Source organism: Dermochelys coriacea, chromosome 3, assembly GCF_009764565.3.
Source record: "Dermochelys coriacea isolate rDerCor1 chromosome 3, rDerCor1.pri.v4, whole genome shotgun sequence".
In the NCBI taxonomy this organism is placed as follows: Eukaryota; Metazoa; Chordata; order Testudines; family Dermochelyidae; genus Dermochelys; species Dermochelys coriacea.
In genome coordinates, this window is record NC_050070.1 from 129,825,042 (window position 1) to 129,848,005 (window position 22,964).

General features: G+C 42.5%; 1 long non-coding RNA gene across 5 annotated transcripts in view; it reads right to left on the reverse strand.

The window, feature by feature from the left end:
• LOC122459404 overlaps positions 1-22,964 on the reverse strand; it is a 132,114-nt gene that overhangs the window by 73,064 nt on the left and 36,086 nt on the right. The window lies entirely within an intron of this gene.

Consider the following 22,964-nt stretch of genomic DNA (forward strand, 5'->3'; position numbering starts at 1 on the left):
TATTAGGTGCGTCTTCCCCCCTTTCATTTATTTTCAACTCATTTTTAAAGAGATATTAAAAGCTGAACTGTGGGGAAACTTCTGCAAAACCACACACACCCTGTCTGCTAAGTAGACTCGGGGCCTCAGAGGCCCTTGCTGAGTTTTTCAGGGTCACCTCAGAGTTTCTGGCTGAAGTGGACCCACCACTCCAACTTGAAAGAATTCTAGGGGTTGCAAACCCTGAGAACAACTGCCCCAATTAAGACTTGTGAAACCTTGTGGAACTGAAACAACTGGGAGGCGCATAGCTCACTGGGGAAGGAATATACGCTTCCCAGCCACATTTAATAAAGCTTAGCTTATACAATGTGCTCTAGTGCTTACTAAAAATAAACAGAAAGGCTCCCTTTAACTTCAAAATCCACTGGACTGAGCCCATATAATAATATCTAGCAATTATGTAATACTTTTCATTGGTAGTTCTCCAAGTGATTTACCAAAAAAACCCCAAAAAAAACAAAAAAAAACAAACAACCCCCCCCCCCCAAAAACTACACACATTATCCCCCTTCTACAAGCAAAAAAAAAAAAGGGGGTGGCGGTGGGGGGAGGCACAGAGGTGAGATGGCTTGCCCAAAGTCATTCAGTAGTCATTGACACAGGTGGGAATAGCACACAGGTTTCCTGATTGCCAGGCACATGCCCTGTCTAGAGGACCATATTGCCTCATTTCCCTAATTGTGATGGATCTCTGGGTGTTTTTTAATCAGTATAAAATGCTGTATTTTCTATGGCATAATAGTTCTAGTTTCTCTCTCTTTTTTTTTTTTTTTTAAAAAAGAAAGAATGAAATTTGCTCAGCAGTTGGGTCTCATTTTGATAGTTTTAAAAAATAAAAAAAAAATGCCAAACAGTTAGGAAATCTAACTTTGAAAAAGGGGCTTCTGAGGGTACATCTGCACTGCAATGCAAGCCCAAGGTTAGCAGTCTGTGGAGCCCAGGTTCGAAAACCCAGGGTATGAGCATCCACATTACATATTCACCCTAGGTTAAGAATTTTTGTGCTGGGGCCCTACATTGTTCATGCTGCAGTATGGGAAAACTCGACTGTTCACTCCACACATCACAGGAAGTTGTAACCACCTGCCAAGTTCCCAACAGATCCTGCCAGGCTGTCTTTTGGGTCTGCATGCTCCTGGCAACTACAGCCAACAACATGGAGGAGTCACCATTTGAAGAGTTCCTCTTGCTTGAGCTTTCACTCCTGTATCAGGAAATGGGCAGAGCTTCCATGAGATGCTGGTGGACATTTTGGCAGCATTTTCTGATGCACTGAAATCACCTGCTGAAGCCAACAATGGAGCAGGACGACGCCGGTGACAGACATAGAAGACTCATACTAGCTGATTCTGCTCCTGACATTCACTACAATTGCTGATGCCCCTTATGTAGGCCTGAGCTTCTGGAGTAGGGCTACAAGCACAGACTGTCACCATGCAGCTCTGGGATGACAAGCAGTGGGCCAAGAACTATGATATGAAGTTATATTTCCAGAGCTTCATGAGCAGCTTGTCCTGACCCTCCAGCATCTCAAAGCATGCAGGAGAGCAGACATTCAAGTTCAGAAAAGGGTTGCTATAATTGTCTGAAAACTGGCTACCACAGACTGCTATAGGTCTGTCTAACCTGTTTTTGGTGTTGGAGAGTCAACTGTGGGTAAAGTGGTGGCAGAAGTTTGAGGTGACTAGGTGTGTGATTTAACTGACAGTGGAGGGCATAAACAATATCTCTGGAGACAATTGTTGGTTTTGAGAGACTGGGGTGTCCAAACTGTGCCAGTGCCTTGGCTTATAAAACAATCCTGATCTCAGAGGGCCTGGAAAAAGGAGGTTTCGTTACATTCTCAGCAAGTGTAGAATGGTGGTTGTATATGCATTTGGCAGACTGAAATCCCACAAGAGCTGTCTGCAGACTCCTTTGGATTCCAGTGTCATCAATGCGGTCTGCATTATTGTGGCTTGTTGTGCTCTTCAACAAGGGGAACAGGTGAGTGGTGGAAAGTTAGATTGGGAGTTGACAGCACAGGCACTGTTGTCAGAGAATATGGAAGTGGATGAAGTTACCAAGGAGAAAAGAGTATATGGAAAAAGGAGTGAACCAAGTAGCGGCATTAACATACCTATGCTTTCACATCAGCCCAGCAAATGATGCTGAACGTGAACTAACAAAGGTTTGCTGTGTGACAACATCCCAGCAAGCCAAAAAGATGCCGAGTAGAAGTCTGGGCTAGAAGTGTTGATCCAATAACTTCAGAGAGAGACATGTATTTTAATATAACTCTAACACACTAGATATGTTGATTAACCTCAAAGGCCTGTGCTTTTATATCAGCCCTACAAGTGAGCCAGTGAGCTCACAAGGGCCTGTATCTTGGCATCAGTCCAGCAAGATGGATGTACTAAGCCAGAAACCTCTCAGAGGTCTGTGCACCCTGTTATAAGCCCAGCATGCTAAAGCTGCTGATCTAGTGATCTCCAGGGCCTACACAAACTAGAGGTCCTGAGTCAGTATCCTCAGGAGTGAAGGCAAGACAAATTTAGCCCAGCCAGCTACAGGAGCTAAGCTGCCAACCTCACAAAGACATATGCCTTTACAAGTGACCAGCGAGCTGAAGGTCCTGAGCCAGTGAGGTCACAGTAGCCCTCCTTTTGATATCAGAGCTAATGGGGCTGAGCCAGTGATGAGAGGTCTGAGAGGTCTGACCTTAGACATCAGCTCATGAAGCTGCAGCTGCTGAACCAGTAACCCTCACGAGACTTAAGCCTTTGTAGCTCATATACTTCATACTGCAGCTTTTTTTATTATTAAAGAAAGGGAATGAAGCAGTAGGGAGGAGGCATGCGTTATAAATAGAGAGAGGGTAGCATAAAATCCCTCCTTGGCAGCTATACTGAATCACCTTACCTGTAAGAGGTTAAGTAGTTCAAATCTAGTTCGCACCTGACCAGAAGGACCAATGAGGAAAGAAGATACTTTCAAATCGGGGGCGGGGGGGGAAGGGGGAGGAGGATTTGTCTGTGCTCTCTTTGTTGTTCCCTCTCTGGACAGAGGGCGAGACCAAGCAGGTACAAAATCTCCTGAAAATATACCTGGAATGATAGATATAAAACCACAGAAATTGTAAGTAGGGCAAGGAAATACATTAGATTATCTTTTGTTTTGGCTTGTGAATTTTTCTGTGCTACAGAGATAGTTTTATTCCTGTCTTTGTGCTGTAAAGCTGACCCTGGGGGGAATCCTCTGTGTTTTAAATCTTTTTATTACCCTATACCCTCCTGATATTGCAGGTGTTTCTTAATAAAGTTAAGAACCTGATTGATTTCAGTGTTCTGAAGACAAAGGGTCTGGTCTGTGCTTACATTGCTAAGGCAATTGGTTGATATATTATTCTCAATCCTTCCCAGGGAAGGGGGTGAAGGGGTTTGGGGGGGAATAGGGATTTCAAATGACCCTTCCCTGAATTTTTGTGTAAATACACTTGGTGGTGACAGCAATACCGTCCAAGGACCAGGAAAGGAATGCGTGTCTTGGGGAAGTTTTAACCTAAAGCTGATAGAATATAACCTTAGGGGTCTTTGATGCGGGTCCCCACATCTGCACCCCAGAGTTAGAGTGCTGGGGGGGGGGGGTGGGGAGAACCCTGACAGCATGGATTTGTTTTAATCATCTTGGATATTTATATAGATAGCTGGAGTTAAATAATTGAAAAGATTAAATCTCATGCTTCAGGGTAAGAGTCTCTAACTACTAGGGATTAGAAGGTTTTTCAAACCTTCCTCTGAAGCATTTGGTGTTGGTCACCAAACAATTATTGGGCTAGATGGACTAAGGAACATGGGAATTGCCAGACTGGACCAGACCCAATCTGTGTCTCTGAGGCAAATCAGGGCAGTTCGGCTAGAAAGACAAAAAAGATGGGTATGGTATTTACCAGGCATTCTCAGTAAATTTTCCTTTACTCTATATAGGAAGCAGTCTGGTATACATTAAATATCCATAGCTGGAGTACTGATCTAATCACAGCTCAAGAGCAGGGGCAGTTTGGAAATACAAGAAAGCTCTATGGATTTGGCAGAGAGGCATAAGATCAGAAGGTGTCTGATGTTAGCACTGGCACTCAATACCTATTCCATGCTGGCTATAGATTTCCTATCTGACTCACACAACCTGAGAAAATCAAGCTGCCTATTAACTCAAGGATTGGAGGCTCCTAGCTATAAGGAACCACCATAGTTTTGTTTACTGACAAGACAGAAGCATTTGGATTGAGATACAGCAGTTGCCTTTCAATCTCTGAGGAAATCCAGGTAACACTACATTTTGAACTACCCTCTAGACTGAGAAATAATCTCAGAAAGACAATCAGAGGGAAAAGAATGGATGTGCCATACTATAGAAGTATAAATGTTATACTTAATCTTATAGTCTTGATGTGATATAAACCAAACTTTCATTCCATGAATGTGCCTAACAGCAGCAGAATTATGGAAGTCTCTAAAAAACAAAAAAAAACAAAAACAAAAACAAACACTGGTAGAGTTGCTCTCTAACAGATCTTGTAAATGTTTGCTGTTCAAATGTTCAGTACTCTCTCTGAAGTGGACTAGAAGCCATTAGTCTACATGCAGGGTTTTGAATGCAATAAGCCTGGCATTTGATTCTCTGCAAATGTTTCTGAAGAGTCCAGAAAGAGAGAGAATTCTGGTCTAAACTTCAGCAAAAGGTTAAATTGAGGTGTGGGAAAGGGGAATGTAATAGTAGTTGGACATAAGTTATCCCATCATGCTTTATCTCAGACCCACATGCTGGAACTGCTGAGCTCGCAAATTCACAGAAGCTCATACACTGACACCAGCCCAGCAAATCAAGAGTTGCCAAGTAGTAGCAAAAACGTTATGCTTAGAAGCAGTACATGGGATCTTTTTCAGGGGAAAAAGGCAATATGCTGCGTTTATTGAAGATACAACAATGAGCATATGCATTCACCACCATCACTCACACTGTCCCGCCACTCGATGTTATAATTACCAGTCCAGAGTCTAGATCAATCTAGTGGCCAACTAGGTTGTTCACGGGTAGGGAGGAGCCAGATTCTGTCAGTCACGACACGATGCTCCAGGGAAGTCCTGGCAGGACAAACCCAAAGTTTCATGGCAAGGCACCCTGTTTATAGAGTGATTTTCCTTCACTGGGACCAATGCGTTTTGCACTGTCATGCTGTAATCAATTGTTTGACTAGTGCTTGTTTTTTTTTAAATTGATTTATTTTTTTTTATTCATATTTTTAGGGAGTTATTGCATGCTGGTTTTGATTACAGCTATTTTAGGTGCCAGTCTTATTTTTAGCATCATCAATTTGCTCTCCTCTGACATTCCAAAAGGGGCGTGTTGCAGCCTCCTGGCCCTTGCGTCTGTCTCTGGTTCCTCCCTAGCACATTTGGTTCAGCGATGGCCTTTAAATATTAGAGATCCCAGTCCTTTCTTGTGCTGACTGAATACTCATTTCTTAACATGCATTCCTTATTCACACATAAAACAGAATTAAATTTACACAGAATATTTTGAACGGAACATTAAGCTGCAATACAAAATAAAACAATCATGGTATTCTTTTACTTATTTTAAAATGCTAAACATATAACAAAAATTGTTAACCCTCAAAGGTCTGTTATTGCCTTGAAATTGGTCCAGACACAGATTCTGGCTAATGTATTTCTACCAATGGCCCATTAGGCCATTCCTTTTTGCTAGTTAAAAAGGATGGCTGGCAAAATATAAATCAAATTTACACACCAATACATGCTACATTATTCTTCTTTATTTTAAATTATGTAAAATACAGACAAAATCCTACTACTACATGACATACAACCATTAGAATTTTGATCTACTTTAACCACTGCCAGAGACCGACACACAAGAAAAGGGTTAGGGGGAGGAAGAGGGTCCATTGAATGCAACACTGAAGGTGTGGACAGAAGAGGACAGTCAGAAAAATTCAAAGGGGAAAAGAGCTCAAGAAGAAGAGGGTGGTCAATGGTGGTAAGGCAGCAGGCACATCAGGTAGCATGAGTCAGACTAACACACATTTCGAAAAGGAGAGGTCATTAATAATTTAAGCTGCGCATTCAGGGAGCAAGGAAATAAATGGAGGAGGAGAAGGTGGACTGAGAATAGAGGACAGGAGAATTTCTTTAGGAGAGAGGGGAAAGCATGCATCAATGTACAAGGAAAAGAGCAACTGATAAGAGAAGGGAAAAATAAGGGAGGCACTGGAGGATGGGAGAAGTGAAGGGATAGGACTGGGCTTGAGATGGAGAGATGCTGGAATACTTCAGAGGATTAACAGAGAAGAATATCAAACGAGCAATGGGGAAAAAGAGGGAAAAGGGGGTGGAAAGCTCTTTTTGGAAGCTGACTATTTTACCTATAAAAAAAATTAGCAAAGTCCTGGCCAGAGAGGAAGGAGGGAGCAGAGGAGGAAGAGGGTTCAAGCAAAGAGTCAAAGTGGGCATAGAGCAAGACAGCAAGTGACAAAAGCAGCAGCCCAGGTGTTTGTCTAGAAACAGCAGAGCTGAAAATAGAGAGAATGTTGCCAAAGTCACGATGCTTCCTCCAGAAGTGCTTAGTAGAGCATGGCAAGGAGCAGAGATAGCAAAGACCCAGAGAGAGCCAAGACTGCAGATCAGAGAGGCAGGCAGGGGATGGGAGAGGGAAGCAAAATGGTCAAGCATGAAGCTAAGGGTAGCATTGAGATCAGTAAGTGTAATTTGAGAATACTCTGGGATATGACTGCTATTTATTTATTTCTAAAGCATTCCAGTTCTCCTTAATGATTCCAATGAAATATCCCCACTAGCATTTGAACAGTCTGATGCCACAGCTTCTCCTTGTGCCAGACTGCCAGTGATGTCCCACCACATGCACAATGTTTGCATCATCTGCCAGTAAACGAGAGAATTCTCAGAGAATTCCCGTAGCTGGCAAAGGTGTGTATCATGTATCAAGATTATTTGCCAGATTGTGTTGCTGAAAGGAGAAGTTATCTGTCAATAAGCTTTGCTTTAAAAAGAGACCAAAAAAGAAATCTCTTTTAATGCTATAATTTAAAGCCATAGAACGTATGCTCAAAAATGTACATTGGTATTTTAAATTAAACTGAATACATCTCCCCCTCTTGCCATGGGAATGACTTAGCACACTGAATGCTGAGTTAGCCTGCTGACCTTTGGCATCGAAACCGCAATTTGAATCCCAGCATTGACAAGAATGTTTGTATTTCATGTAAAAAAGAGACTTAGTCATGGTACATTTCCAGATCTTGATTATGCCAAGCAGGAGAGCCATGTTGATGCCAAGAAAGAGCGGTTACCACTCCCCCTGAGGGAAGGAAAAATGGATAGCCCACTCCTGGGCCACACACATTTACTGCATTTCAGGCTTAAAACAGATACTAAAAAAATACTGCACTTGTAATTTAAAATCCTTCTGCTTATCTTCACCACCTGACAGTAGTGCAAAAGAGATGTGGTCTCTTGCAGCTGCAAGTGATCTGAAGGAGTCACCTAGAGTTTTTCCTGCCAGGGCAACCTCTTACAAATCCATCCCCCTCCTAAGTCTCCAGGGATTGCATTAAGTTGCAGACAATCAATTCCAACATAATTGTCAGCCTGCTTTAAAACAAAACCACAAGAAGAATTTTGAGACTGGGGAGAGGTGTTGTTCTTTTCTATGTTTAAACAAAGAACTCCCGCAACAGCCAAGCTGTAGACATCTCTCCATTCACAAAAGAGGGTTTCTTTTGAATGGATTTAGTGCTAGTGAAAGGTGCCAGACTGAGAACCCTGAGGGAGTCTGAAGTCTGCTATTTATCCAACAACAGTATGGCCACCAACAATACAAGATCTCTCTCACTGCCCCACCAAGGTTCCTCAACTTTGACTCGAGGGGCCTGGACCCAATCCTGTTCCCACTGAAGTCACTGGCTCTCCAGAGGCGGTTAATAGTATTCTCCATACTTATGCAATCTTTGCTGAAATGGCTACCAATGATCCATATTAGAACGACTTGTGATGGAGATAGCATGTCATCAGGAACTGGACAGAGATTACTAGTTCATTTCAGATATAACACTGAATGGCATTCATAGCTTTCAATAAGGTGATTTAAAAATGAAACCAGCAGCCAGGCAATGAACACCTGCACATACAAATGCCACAGTCATCCAGTCTCCCCACTGCAAAAACCAAAAATCCATTTTTGCTTTAATATTCCCAAAGAGATGCTTAAAAGTTCTAAAACTTCTGAACGGGCACCTGTTCCAAATCTACTTCTGAAGCATGACATCTTTGAAAGTTACAGCCTTTCAAACTGTGCAGACATAAAAATCCAAGCTTAGATAAAATATGACAGAAAAAAAACAATATTGATATTCTGATTAGAATCAAAGATTCCCATGGATCCCAGTGAAAATTCTTCTTACAGACCTCCAACAGAATCCTATGAGCCAGAACCACAGGGAGATCTGATGCTCTTAGTTACACCAAGGTAAATCAGGAGTAACTCAACAATCAGGAGAGTTACACTAGTGTGAGAGCAAAATATGGGCCTTGGAAATGGAGGATGGAGCACCCTGTGAGCAGTGGTTCTGGAGACATTATTCCTGCACAGTAGAGGGAGAATATACAATGTCTCGAGAGCACAAATCGCAATTGCTCCACACTGTTTATGCACGTAGTTTGAGCCCTCCCAGCACCACCCTGCATCCATGGCCTAGTGCATAAAGGGATGAAGACATAGCAGTGGCCCTATGCTGCCTCAACATGCTTTCTCAGAAGCCTGGAATACTCCAGTCTGCACAGGCTGACCTCCTGTTCCCCAACTCTGGAATGCTAGCAACCAAATTACAGCTGCCTGCTGCACATGTGTGCAGGCCTGGAGAAGGGGGTCCCTGCATCTTCTCCCCTCCTTGACACACCCATGTAGGACAGCCATAATTTAGCCCATAAAAATGCATTGTACATGTGATGGAAACTCTAGGGCAATATTTAAGATCTTTACTGTTTGTTTGCCATTTTTGCTCAGGAAAGCTCTCAGTGAATTTGCCTAAGACACTGATCCTGCAAATACTTATGCACTTGCATAGCTTAGATCATGCTAGCAGGCCCATTGAGCTCCATGGGATTACTCATTACACATGTTTAAGATTTTCCAGACTGAGGCCTTAAAAGTTTTATAAGGACCTAGGACATGGCCCCTTAAGAATTAAAACACATCAGCAAGGATGGCATTTCTGCTTGGAAGCCAATTGAAAGGGATGAAAAAAATATTCAGGGCTAGGACAACAGGCAGTGCCCAGGAAAGTGGTTGGTTAAAGGACTTACAGAAAGTCTCACAGACTCTTTCTCCCAACGTCAGCCGGGAAACATGCACACAAAGCTCTGTTAGCATTTAACAGGATTGAGAGCTGCGTTGCTTTCCCAAAAACGCTGGAGGGTATATTTGACTTCAACTTTTGCATATTTTTCCCATCGCCGGTTGTGGGACTAATGTGCTGGCTCAAATGTTTTTATTTTTAAGATTCTTTTCTCCAAACTTAATTAAAATATGGTGAGTGACTTTTGAATATACTGGAATGGCACTATGATTAGATTTCATCAATGTGAAAACAGTATATTTTCAGTATATTCAAGTACATTTTATTTGGAATATAGTGACATATACTAAAAGCACCTATGCCACACGGGAGTATCATCTAGTAGTTGGTTTTGAGTCCTTGTCCCTCACTCTGTCTGCATTCTGTTCCTGTCTGTGCTTCTGCCACTCACTATGTGACCTTCAAGAAGTCAACTAGGTTCTTTGTGTCTCAGTTTACCCATTAGGAAAAGGAGTTTAACAACAATTAGCTATGCCTTAGAGCAGTGGTTTTCAACCTTTTTTCCATTTGCAGGCCCCTAAAAATTTTCAAATGGAGGTGTGGACTCCTTTGGAAATCTTAGACATACTCTGTGGACCCACAGGGGACCGCAGACCACAGGTTGAAAACCACTGCCTTAGAGGAACAATTTCAGCTGGCTCTAGTGGGTGTGTGCAAAAGGCAGTGGGAAAGAAAGTAGACACCCCTCCCTGGCACCTATGCACCCATACATTGGAGAAACCACAATTTGAATGTCAAGTGCTGGGAAATGCCGGCCATGATGACTGCAGCATTCTAGGACCCAAAATATATAGGGGCATGGCCTCTTTCCTTCCCTCTGTAGAGAGCATAGAAAATTCCACAGGTAAGTATCCTCCCACTACTCCCCAGGATGCCCAGAGGCATTATGCAAGATCCCAGCATAATGACTTCACCTGCTCCGTTGCCAGTGGCATGCCTCCTATCTCATGTCCTTCAAGACTACAGCTCAGTCTGTGAGTGCTTTGTAGTTTAAATTAGCTAATGTCTGGAAAGTCCTTGGAGATCCTTAGGTGAAAGGCTCTACGTAACACTTAAGTACCACTGAAGCTGTGACATCTGATTAGAACCTACGAAGGATTACCAGTCTCACAACTTTTACATTGAAATAAAAAACTAAGAAATCCACTTGAAATTAAAATGAGAATATAGCTCTATTTTTAACAAGGCATAAAAAGAGCACAACGCTTTGTTTTTTCATGTGCGCTTTCATTTGGTTTCAATGAAAGCACATTATGAAACAGAGATGGTTAACCAATTGAAGCCTGCATATTTATAGAATTAATCATTCATACTGATTCTGGTTTAGAGGAGGCTAAGTTCCTGAGGCAAAATATAAATTCTGCCTAGATTTCTGATTGTATTTGAATAGATTCAGTGCTTGCCGATTGTGGGGTTACATTTTCAGCATAAAGACTGAGGATTTCACAGTGCCATTTTCCTTGGCTGATTTATTAAGGTTAATACAAATCAGCAAAGCATGGGATAACTTAGCTACATGAAGGTTTGTAGGGCTGTATAATCAAAAAGCACAGCACTGCAACTGCAGGACCGTGTCCTCAATACGAGTTGTATGGGAAGAGAGAACAATACAGCCCATTAAGTTGGCTAACGAAACCAGCTGACTTTGAGAACTTTTCACTTCTGAATCTCCACTCCTTTGTTGCAAAAAGCCTGTTTAAGAACATTTCTAGCAAGAAAAAAGGAATTACACAAAAGTGTTTTCAGTTAAGAAGTATTTCTGAAATGTAACATGAAAGCACAAAGGGGAATAGCCCCCGCTTTCCATGCACAGTAAAATATTTAATATAGATAATTTCATTGGAGTTCTTTATTATTATTCCTGAGAGCCTAACTCCACTTTTCTTTTGGCCTCAGTGAGGCAAAGGTCTTACTGATTTCAGTGAGAGTTTTGCAGATGTGAGGACTAAGCATATTGCACGCTCCCATGGTAAAAACTCATGAAATGGGACTATGGAGGAGAGAGAGACACAGACACTCTGTAAGCATCCCTTTGTGGGGTTTCCCCTACTGTATAATGAGACACAGATCATGCTCTCAAACCCTGCTGATCCACAGGAGGCTTGTGCCACCTGTTGGACTCTATCCACCCCACTCCTCAGCATTTCGGCCCTGGTGGAAGGAGGAGTCACATAGGAGATTTGCAGAAAAGGTTCAGGACTGTATTACTTTTACCAGGTAATCTACCTGGGGCTGATGGTGGGAAAGGATGACAACATGCTCTATCCATGATGGTCCTGCCCAGTCTTCACCCCTCCCTCCTGGTGTTTCCCAGACCTGCAGAAGGGTTGCTTTAGGGGCCTGGTTATGGGTGAACTATGCAATGGTGGCAGCTGACCCTTCCTTCCAAGTGGGTGGGGTACTAATCTGCATGTAGGGGGCTCCCTCTATGCACAGACCTCATGGGCACAATTTGGCCTCAGGAAATGCTCTAGGATTTGACCCATTATTTGCAGCCTGTGTCTTATAACTTGTGAGCATTTTCATATAAAATTTTACATTCAGTGTTTACATTCAATGAAACCCCATCATTATACATTAGGCATAACTTTAAAAATAGCAAAGTAATAGCATCTCAGTGAGAGGCGGTAGAGCATTCTGGATGTTAACACACCAATGATCACACCAGTTTGGTTTTAAAATCCCCATCCCTTTAAACATTTTTTCCAGGGTATAAAAAAAGTCACAGGAAATTCTCAGGTGTCCCATTTCCTTCTAAGCTTGTCTAGGAATTGTTACCTGGGACATTTTCAAAGATAAATCCTTGGAAACTTGGCTTGTCTTAGCTTTGCCTGCTTTATAATGAAATTTGAATTCAGTGGAATTTAACAGCTGATTAGTTTCGTGCTTGGAAAAATCTGGGCTTTGAGTATGATGGCAAAGCATCTGGATTTTTGAAGATAAATCACAATTTTGCCAGTCTTTACTAGGGAGTTTAATAGAATGTTCTCAGGTTGAATGTTTTGGAATTTTGAATTCTCATGCTGACAGTTCTAAACTCATTTTGGTGCAGAAGGCCAAATTCCACTTTTAGTTGTGGAGCAATGCAAAAAGTTTAGGATTGTATATGCCCCTCCATTAACAGCAGAATGCTAATGGGTGTCAGTGGGAGGTTTGCACAAAAATCAAGGGTTGAATCTGGCCTTTTTATAGCAACTCAACTTTTAGGAACTGTTCTATATTAAAAGTATCTTATTGTTACATTCAGTGATGAAAATATGCGCCTCCCCCCCTTTGGGCCACTGTTGCTTCTATCCTATATTTTTCTTCCTTCTCCACTCTGTCTTTATTTCTCTCCGTATTCCTAGCCTGTTTGTCTATCATTTATTCCCTCGTCATTTCATTCCCTGAAATAATTCACTACTCCAGTCCTCTTTCCCACACCACCCCATCCAATCCATTAAATTCTTAATAAAACATAATAAAAGTAAAACAATCATCAATGCAATACTTAATATTGACTTTAAAGTGTCATGTTTGTTAGCACTCTAGTGAGATTAGGGGACTGAGTAACTCGTCTTTCTGAGCCACGTTTCAAGGTTGTCTGCAGACTCAGGGACACTGCGTTAGTTTACCCTCAGTTCTCATTTGGAAGATTTTCTTCACAGCCAGGAGGGTAGAAACTTATTTTATTTACTCTTAAATGAAAGCTGAGATTCTGTGCAATCTGAGCACATCATGCAGGCCATATAAATACACCAAGTGGGACAGATACAGCCCACCAGCTGTACATTTAACACCCCTGTTATAAGCTACACAAGCTTGTATTTTCTTTCTTTCTTCAATCCTTCCTTCTCCCATGAAACTGCACTTCCATCCCCAAACAAGAATGTTCTCACACCCCTGGTTCTCCCTGACCCCTCCTCTGAGAAAATGGAGGCCCTTCCTAGCTGGTCAGCAACCCCACATTGCCAGCTTTATCTACAAACCCACTTCCTGCACAGATCCTCCTTTGACCTCAGCACCACTTCCTTTGCCTGATAAATGAGGGATGGGTGAACAATCACTTAGGAAACCAAAGCCAAACCCTTCAGATCATTCGTGCACACAGTGTCCCCGCCTTCGTGTATCTAGTCCATCTTCCACCTCATACTCTCTCAGCACTAGCAACTCACGTGTCTGCTTTCTGTGCTGCCATTGGTTTACTGCTCTGGCTGGCAGCACCCACATGACCACTCCAGTAGGGGTCATACACTCTATACTATAAAAGTTAATGTTGCTCTGTCCAGCATTCATTTAAGCATCGTTTTTCTGCATGAATTCTGCTGGTTGGAGAGGAGTGCATGCAGTGGTGCTGGAACCATTTTTATAGTGGGGATGCTGAAGGTAGAACCCATGTATTTGGGTCATTACTACTTCAAGCCAGGGAGTGCAGCAGCATCCCTAGTTCCAGCACCGATGAGTGCATGCGATGTAGCGTAGCTTTCTGATTCCTCCCCCTACCAGTAGCTCTCACCCCCCTTTCTAGCATAAGTGCATGTGACTATAATGTGGCAAGGCTGTCTACAACATTAGCTATCTTGTAACATCCCCATGTTGTATTACTGTAATGTGTAGGAACCCTAGTCAGGGACCTGCATTGTGCTATACACTGTACAAACAGAACAAAAAGGCAGTTTATGTTCCAAACTGCTTACAATCTAAATACAAGACAAAAGGATACAGACCGACCGACAGGGCAGTGCAAGGAAACAGTGAGACAATATTGTTTAGCAGGACAGGCTGGTCTCTACACACCAGCAACCTACCCATTGTCAAGTTTTGCTCCTCACTGTCAAGGGAAGCATCAGGTAATTTTCAAACAACTTTCATTTTTTGGACATTAAAGCCCAACATATGAGCAGAGGATACTTCTGACATCTTAATGCATTTTCACTGCTACTCTCAAACGGGATTCCCAGAATGCAGCTTATTGTTTTCCAAAAAAACAGTTAGGAACAAAAGTAACATTTGGAGACCGTGTAACCACTGACTCAACCACCTTCTACAGCAAAAAGCAAATAATCTCAAATAACCCCACACAAATAAATATATCAGTTAGAGAATTTTGCGGACACTCAAAGCATGCACAGTACAAGCCACTACAAATCAACTTCCACCACTAAAAGAAAACATTCCTCCAATCTGAGTCCCTGGGGGAAAACTTTCCTTTCATACACTGGGTGTTTGGAATGGTAATGTTTCAATCTAGTATAGCATGCAATTACCTTAGGAAAAAATCTAGTGTAATTTAGCACAGTCTTTGACATCGCTGACCACAGTATCCATCTTGTCATTAGGGTACTTCAGTTTTGAAACAAAAAAAAAAAATTGAACTACTGGGAACATTTGGGGCCAAATTCTATTCTAGTATAAATTGATATAACTACCAATTTCAGTGGAGTTTTACTCACTTTCATGAGCAGAGAATTTGGCTCTATATATTGTTTTATTTTAAGATTAACTCAGTTACACCCTCAGTTATGCTTTTGTAAATCCAGAGTTGCTCCACTGAAGTTGATGGAGTTGCTCTGGATTTACATCAATGCAGAGGAGAGTAGAATTAGGCTCTCTGTTTCAGAGTAGCTTGGGACTTGGGGATTTGTGTGCATGCATCCATATCTGTGTTGGGAGCCTGTAACAATCTTGCCAGAATTTGAAATCCCAAAATACCACAAGAAAGGCAGTTTTTAGAATACTTCCAACCCAGACAACAAATATGCCCTCAGAATCTCACAGGGAAGTTTAGTTTTTATAAGATTTACAGTTTGATTTCTAGAAAAAAAGAGATATGGATAAGATTCAGATGAGCAAATAAAATTTATGAATGCTTATGTGAACCAGACTTCTATATCTCTGGGGATTCACTCATGACTAAAAATGACCAAGATAAAAAGGTAGAGAAACAGGCATGTGACACACATTTCACACAGGAATGTAGAGATAATTTAGAATAGAATAGGGCAAAGTTTTTTGATCTAAAGCTTTTTCAGAGGGGGGGAAAATATGTTTGTTGACACAAACATTTTGCAAATTCATGTCCGATTTGCCAAATTGTTGGGGGGGGGGGGAGAATTAAAAAACACCCCTCAAACATTTTTTGCCATTTTCAAACGGTTTCAAATTGAAACAAAAAGTTTAAAAAAACATTTAAAAATGGTCAAAATGTTATTCATTTTTAATCCAACCAGAAACAAATTTGACTTTTTGAAACTCCTGTCAAAAAATCCATTTTCACCCCTTTTTAATTTAGAAGCATAGCTTCTTCTCTTCTAGTCACCAGCACATTTGAGTATCTCCAGAAATATAGTTCATTTCAATGTGTTTGTTTATTTTAATTTGTTGCTTTTACAGCTTAGGAGAAGAGAGGTTGTTGAGGCTGTAATGTTAACCCTGAGCTCTTGGAATGTATAAACCAACATTTCAGCAGAAGGATTTCTTTGAGGGGGAGAATGCTGGATTTGTTAGGTGCAGACAGATGTAGAGGGCACCTGCAGAGTGTTAAAACTCCAGTGCTGGTAACTGTAAAAGACCAAATATGCAAAATATGACACAAATGAGTCTTGCCGCAGCTCATGAGATTCATAGATATTAAGGTTAGAAGGGACCATTATGATCATCTAGTCTGACCTCCTGCACCATGCAGGCCACAGAATCTCATCCACCCACTCCTGCGAAAAACCTCACCTATGTCTGAGCTATTGAAGTCCTCAAATCATGGTTTAAAGACTTCAAGGTGCAGAGAATCCTCCACAAGTGACCCATGCCCCATGCTACAGAGGAAGGCCAAAAAAAAAAAAAAAATATCCAAGGCCTCTTCCAATATGCCCTGGAGGAAAATTCCTTCCCGACCCCAAATATGGTGATCAGCTGAATCCTGAGCATATGGGCATGAATCACACCCAGATAAGAATTCTCTGTAGTAACTCAGATCCCATCCCATCTAACATCCCATCACAGGCCATTGGGCCTATTTACCATGAATATTTAAAGATCAATTAATTGCCAAAATCATGTTAACCCTTCATAAACTTATTGGGTTTAATATTGAAGCCAGGTAGGTCACAGCTTTCCTAGCAGTGGGCAGATCTGCTGTTTTAAAGCCTGTTCAGACCAGGATCTAAGTACAATTAGTGTAAATGGTGGTAAAAAAAACACTGTTTATCCTTGTCTACTCCTACACTATACTCATGCTTGATTCTGTTCCATTTCCTGTAGACCATGCTGAGTAATGATTTAACTTGTAGTGTAAACATGACCTATGATTTTTCTAGCAGTAACGTTTCTCAGGTTGAAGTGGTTCAGAATAAGCCATTTTTAAAGCCAGTGTGGACATATACTAGCTGAAACAGCTCAATCTGTCCTCGCACTATGATCCTGCAGTGCGCCAGTGACCCTGTGAAGTCTCCCAGAATGCAGTGCTTCTGGGAACTGAGGGATATTGCCTAGAAGGCATTGCAATTGAAATGACTTCGGACAACAGTAGGTTGGTTGTGGGGCAAGCATGTAATGATTCAGCATGGCTAATAGAAACATTTGCAGTTTAACTGGTTGTATTAAACCAGCTTAGGCACAAACAGTTCAACTCTCTAGGGCATACAAGGCTTCAGTCAGAATGTTATAGTTTTTAAAATGGATACAAGGCCTTGGGCAAGGCTAGATTAAGACATAAGCACTATAGGCTTGTGCCCGAGGATTGTCTATTGGAGTTTGAATCTCAGCTTTCATTTAAAATAACCCTCATGGTTTAGCAGAAGAGCTTGAATATATGATCCAAGCATAACTAATGGAGTGATATTGATTGAGTCTACAGTCAGCCTGAAACAGCTCTGAGAGGTGTGAACTGTCCCATTCATCTCAAAGGGTTGTTAGTTCTGAAATCTTCTGCTTGGGGGAAGTGAGGGGTAGATACCACTTCTGAAGAGCATGGGGTTGTGTCTGCAGGGGTTCCTATACTCAGACTTTCCTTTATTGGGTGGGAACTGTGTATTCTTCTCCAGGACAGACTTCAACCCACCTGATGACTAGGAGCTGTGGTCCAAAAGCAGCTGATGGTGGTTCCCTACCAACTGAGCAAAAGTGTCCTCAGTGTTTGAGGCCACAGCTCTAACTGAAAAAGTACGTACATTTAAGTGCTAGCCTTTTTCCAAACACTCATGAAAGGGAGTTTCTGCTCCTAGGAGCTAGCAACCGAAGGAAGAGAGATTCTGTACTTAGTGAGTTTGCTTTTACAAAAAGGTGGTGATATAAGTTTTTAAAATGATGTTGGCACTTTTTAATAGTTCTTTGGCAAAATGTAGCATATAGAGAATACATAGGTTTGTGGTGTAAAGACTATTGCCACTTATTTGGTGCGATCTGCATCTCTCACTTGTAGCTTCAATACTTGGGAGTAATGCAGATGAGTGCTAATAAAAACCTTTATACTGTAGTATCACATCCTCTCTCTATGGTTTGTATGTACCTCCACAAAATATGAATGCCTAAATACAGTTACCAGGCTGAGGTGATTGTGCAGGAGGAAAATCAAAAACAGTCTTGCATTAGAGACTCTTCACAGAAGGACACTGCAGCTTTAAGTGAAATTAAAACAGAGCACAGGGGCTATTTTGAGATCAATTAAAATATTAGAGAGATGAGTACAAACTGAATCGTCCACACCTTGGCAATGGTAATGTGATGAGGCATATAAATCCCACACTGAGATAAAAGGGGTTATGGAGCAGTTCTGGGCCCAAGTGGCCCCACACCTGCAGAATCTGCTACGCATGGAGGCGGAGTTTAAAAGAGCCAGACAGCTGAGAGAGAGAGAGAGAGCGCGCGCGATAAGGTAGGTCCATGCCCCTATCCTAATTGCTCCTGCGTAAGAGCAAAGCAAGTGTCCTTGCTGCAGGAAAGGGGGATCCACAACCCAGACCTCCCAGGAGGATCTAGCTTGTCCTTGAGGATTAAAACACCCTTTGCTCTATCTTTTCTTGGATTGTTCGAGAGAGACTGACCATGCCCTTGACAGGGAAAGTAAATGGGAAGTAGTGGCCAAGGGAAATAGCCTCAGAGAACCCCTGGGTGCTTGATGATATTGCTGCTATTCACATGATCCTGAGTTGGAGCCCAGGAGAGCGGGAGGGCCTGGGCACTCCCACCATCCAGCTGCAAGGGTGGCATAGTCTCCCCTTGAGATATAGGGCATAAAGACATGGCAAGCCCAGAAACTCCCTTTTAGGAGATATTGGACTAAAGGAATGGACTTCAATGATGACCTGACCAGAGGGCTGAGATACTAGCCACTGGAAGAGAAGACAGAGCACTACCATGCTGGGAGCGATAGCTGGCAGGGGCCACTAGAGACAGGGGAAGAGTGGTGACCCAGGGACCTAAGCAGTAGGTGTAACAATGCAGCCTTTGGCAGGACACAACCGAGTATCAATTTAGGACAAATTGCTTAGAGCAGGGCAGTTACAATCCAAGGCTGGGTTTCCTTTACCATTAAGGCACACCAAACCAGCCAAACAGAGAGGACTTTGATCTCACCCCACTTGCTAACCAGAAGTCATAGAAGCTATTCCCTCAGCCACTCAAGTTTTCCAGGTTTCAGAGTAGCAGCCGTGTTAGTCTGTATTCGCAAAAAGAAAAGGAGTACTGGTGGCACCTTAGAGACTAACAAATTTATTAGAGCATAAGCTTTCGTGAGCTACAGCTCACTTCATCGGATGCATTTGGTGGAAAAAACAGAGGAGAGATTTATATACACACACACAGAGAATATGAAACAATGGGTTTATCATACACACTGTAAGGAGAGTGATCACTTAAGATAAGCCATCACCAGCAGCAGGGGGGGGAAAGGAGGAAAACCTTTCATGGTGACAAGCAAGGTAGGTTATTTCCAGCAGTTAACAAGAACATCTGAGGAACAGTGGGGGGTGGGGTGGGGGGAGAAATACCATGGGGAAATAGTTTTACTTTGTGTAATGACTCATCCATTCCCAGTCTCTATTCAAGCCTAAGTTAATTGTATCCAGTTTGCAAATTAATTCCAATTCAGCAGTCTCTCCTTGGAGTCTGTTTTTGAAGCTTTTTTGTTGAAGTATAGCCACTCTAAGATCTGTGATCGAGTGACCAGAGAGATTGAAGTGTTCTCCAACTGGTTTTTGAATGTTATAATTCTTGACGTCTGATTTGTGTCCATTCATTCTTTTACATAGAGACTGTCCAGTTTGGCCAATGTACATGGCAGAGGGGCATTGCTGGCACATGATGGCATATATCACATTGGTAGATGCGCAGGTGAACGAGCCTCTGATAGTGTGACTGATGTGATTAGGCCCTATGATGGTATCCCCTGAATAGATATGTGGACAGAGTTGGCAACGGGATCATTGCAACATCCATCCATCGATCCATTGTCTACAGCCAAGCGCTACGATATAACCGCATTTGCTCCAACCCCTCAGACAGAGACAAACACCTACAAGATCTCTATCATGCATTCCTACAACTACAATACCCACCTGCTGAAGTGAAGAAACAGATTGACAGAGCCAGAAGAGTACCCAGAAGTCACCTACTACAGGACAGGCCCAACAAAGAAAACAACAGAACGCCACTAGCCATCACCTTCAGCCCCCAACTAAAACCTCTCCAACGCATCATCAAGGATCTACAACCTATCCTGAAGGACGCGCCATCACTCTCACAGATCTTGGGAGACAGACCAGTCCTTGCTTACAGACAGCCCCCCAATCTGAAGCAAATACTCACCAGCAACCACACACCACACAACAGAACCACTAACCCAGGAACCTATCCTTGCAACAAAGCCCGTTGCCAACTCTGTCCACATATCTATTCAGGGGATACCATCATAGGGCCTAATCACATCAGTCACACTATCAGAGGCTCGTTCACCTGCGCATCTACCAATGTGATATATGCCATCATGTGCCAGCAATGCCCCTCTGCCATGTACATTGGCCAAACTGGACAGTCTCTACGTAAAAGAATGAATGGACACAAATCAGACGTCAAGAATTATAACATTCAAAAACCAGGTGGAGAACACTTCAATCTCTCTGGTCACTCGATCACAGACCTAAGAGTGGCTATACTTCAACAAAAAAGCTTCAAAAACAGACTCCAAGGAGAGACTGCTGAATTGGAATTAATTTGCAAACTGGATACAATTAATTTAGGCTTGAATAGAGACTGGGAATGGATGAGTCATTACACAAAGTAAAACTATTTCCCCATGGTATTTCTCCCTCCCACCCCACCCCCCACTGTTCCTCTGATATTCTTGTTAACTGCTGGAATTAGCCTACCTTGCTTGTCACCATGAAAGGTTTTCCTCCTTCCCCCCCCCCCGCTGCTGGTGATGGCTTATCTTAAGTGATCACTCTCCTTACAGTGTGTATGATAAACCCATTGTTTCATGTTCTCTGTGTGTGTGTGTATATAAATCTCTCCTCTGTTTTTTCCACCAAATGCATCCGATGAAGTGAGCTGTAGCTCACGAAAGCTTATGCTCTAATAAATTTGTTAGTCTCTAAGGTGCCACCAGTACTCCTTTTCAAGTTTTCCAGTATCACCACCAGTGCTGCTCTTTATGGGGATGAATTTTTATGAAAACCAATGCCCCAGTAAAAGAAAAAAAAAATTCTCCCGATCCCAAAGGACCAGGCCCCAGACGCAGATCAATATACAAGTTAGATCTTACCCACAAATCGTGCTGTTGCCAATCCTTTAGATTTTAAATTCTAAAGGTTTATTCATAAAAAAGATAGATGAATTAAAATTGGTGAAATGGAATTAATTATGTACAGTAATGGCAAAGTTCTTGATTCAGGTTTGTAGCAGCAATGGAATAAACTGCAGGCTTAAGTTAAGTCTCTGGAGTACATCCACAGCTTCGATGAGTCATTCAGTCCATTGTTCAAAGCTTCAGTTTGCAGCAAAGTTTCTCCAGAGGTAAGAAGTAGGATTGAAGAGAAAATGGAGGGGTTTTCAGGGCCTTTTATATCTTCTGCCATGTGGAAGGACACCCCTTTGTTCTTACAAAATATCACAAATATTTTGTGAAACATCACAGCAGCAAGATGGAGCTTGGAGTCACATGGGAAAGTCACATGTCTGTGCAGGACTCAGTTCTTTACAGAGAGAGCAGCCATTGCTCACATGCTCCCTTGAACGTTCCCAGGAAGGCTTCTCATGCAGATTGGAGTCTCCCAAGGTCCATTATCAGTTAAGTGTTTTGTGATTAAGTGCCCAATCTGAAGAGACCCTTCTCAATAAGCTGGCCAAATACTTCAGTGGTTTTACTTAGAATCAAAACACATTGAGATACAAGTACATAGCCAATATTCATAAATACAAAAAATGATACACATATACAGACAGCATAATCATCACCAGCAAATCAAACCTTTTCATGGACACCTTAAGTGACCTTCTTTATACAAGATTTGGTGCCACTACATGAGCTTGGTTGCAACAATGATCTATACAGCGTGACAAAGCTCTGTCCTTGCCTCAGCAGGTCCCGGGTTTCCTGGCAGATTTCGCTAGCCTCAGAGGCTCACTGTGACCCTCCACGTAACCCTTCTCTCTAGAGAGAAGGGTCACAGTCTACTGGGCCATTTTTATCATAAGACAGCGAGGGAGGTGAGGAGAAGTTATCCTTCCTTGCAGTACCTGTTGTCTCCCAGTCTCAGTGATTAATCAGAGGGCAAGGTGGGGGGGTAGGGGAGAAGCCCAGGCCCACCCTCTACTCCAGGCTCCAGCCCAGGGACCCTAATAGTATAAGCTATGGTAGCTGACCTTTTAGAAACATGACATGTACAATTCCCTGGGCTACTTTCCCCACAGCAGCCCTCTTCACCCTTACCTCAGAGCCTCCTTCCTTGTGCCCAATATGGTGTGTACTACTCAGTCTCTCCAACAGTGCAACTTCCTCCCACAGCTCTTGACATACGCGCCCACCTGACTAACTGGGAGGCTTTTAACTAGTTTCAGCCAGCCCCTGATTGGCTTCAGGTGTCCCAATCAACCTAGCCTTCTCCCTGCCTTCTGAAAGGTTCTTAATTGGCCCCAGGTGTCTTAATTGACCTGGAGCAGCTGCCATTTCACTTATCCTGGTATCAGGGATTTGTTTACCCTGGAGCTAATATATCCATCTCCCACTACTTTTCTATAGCCATCTGGCCTTGCCCTGTCACAACAATTACAGTTCACATCAATAATGTCACAGGTGGTCATTCCTCTGGTAAGGACAACCCTGTAACAAGTCTCATCCAGTTTTTGTGAAACTGCATGACAAGAATCTTCTCAGTTGTAAGCACCTTGGGGTGGATACTGCCCTTTTCTATACATTTGTTTGGTAGCTGCCTTCTTGGCCAGATATAAACATGCACAAGTCTCTTCAGCTTGAGCTGGAGAGCAAAGCACTGCAGCTGGAGGCTTTAACAAGTTT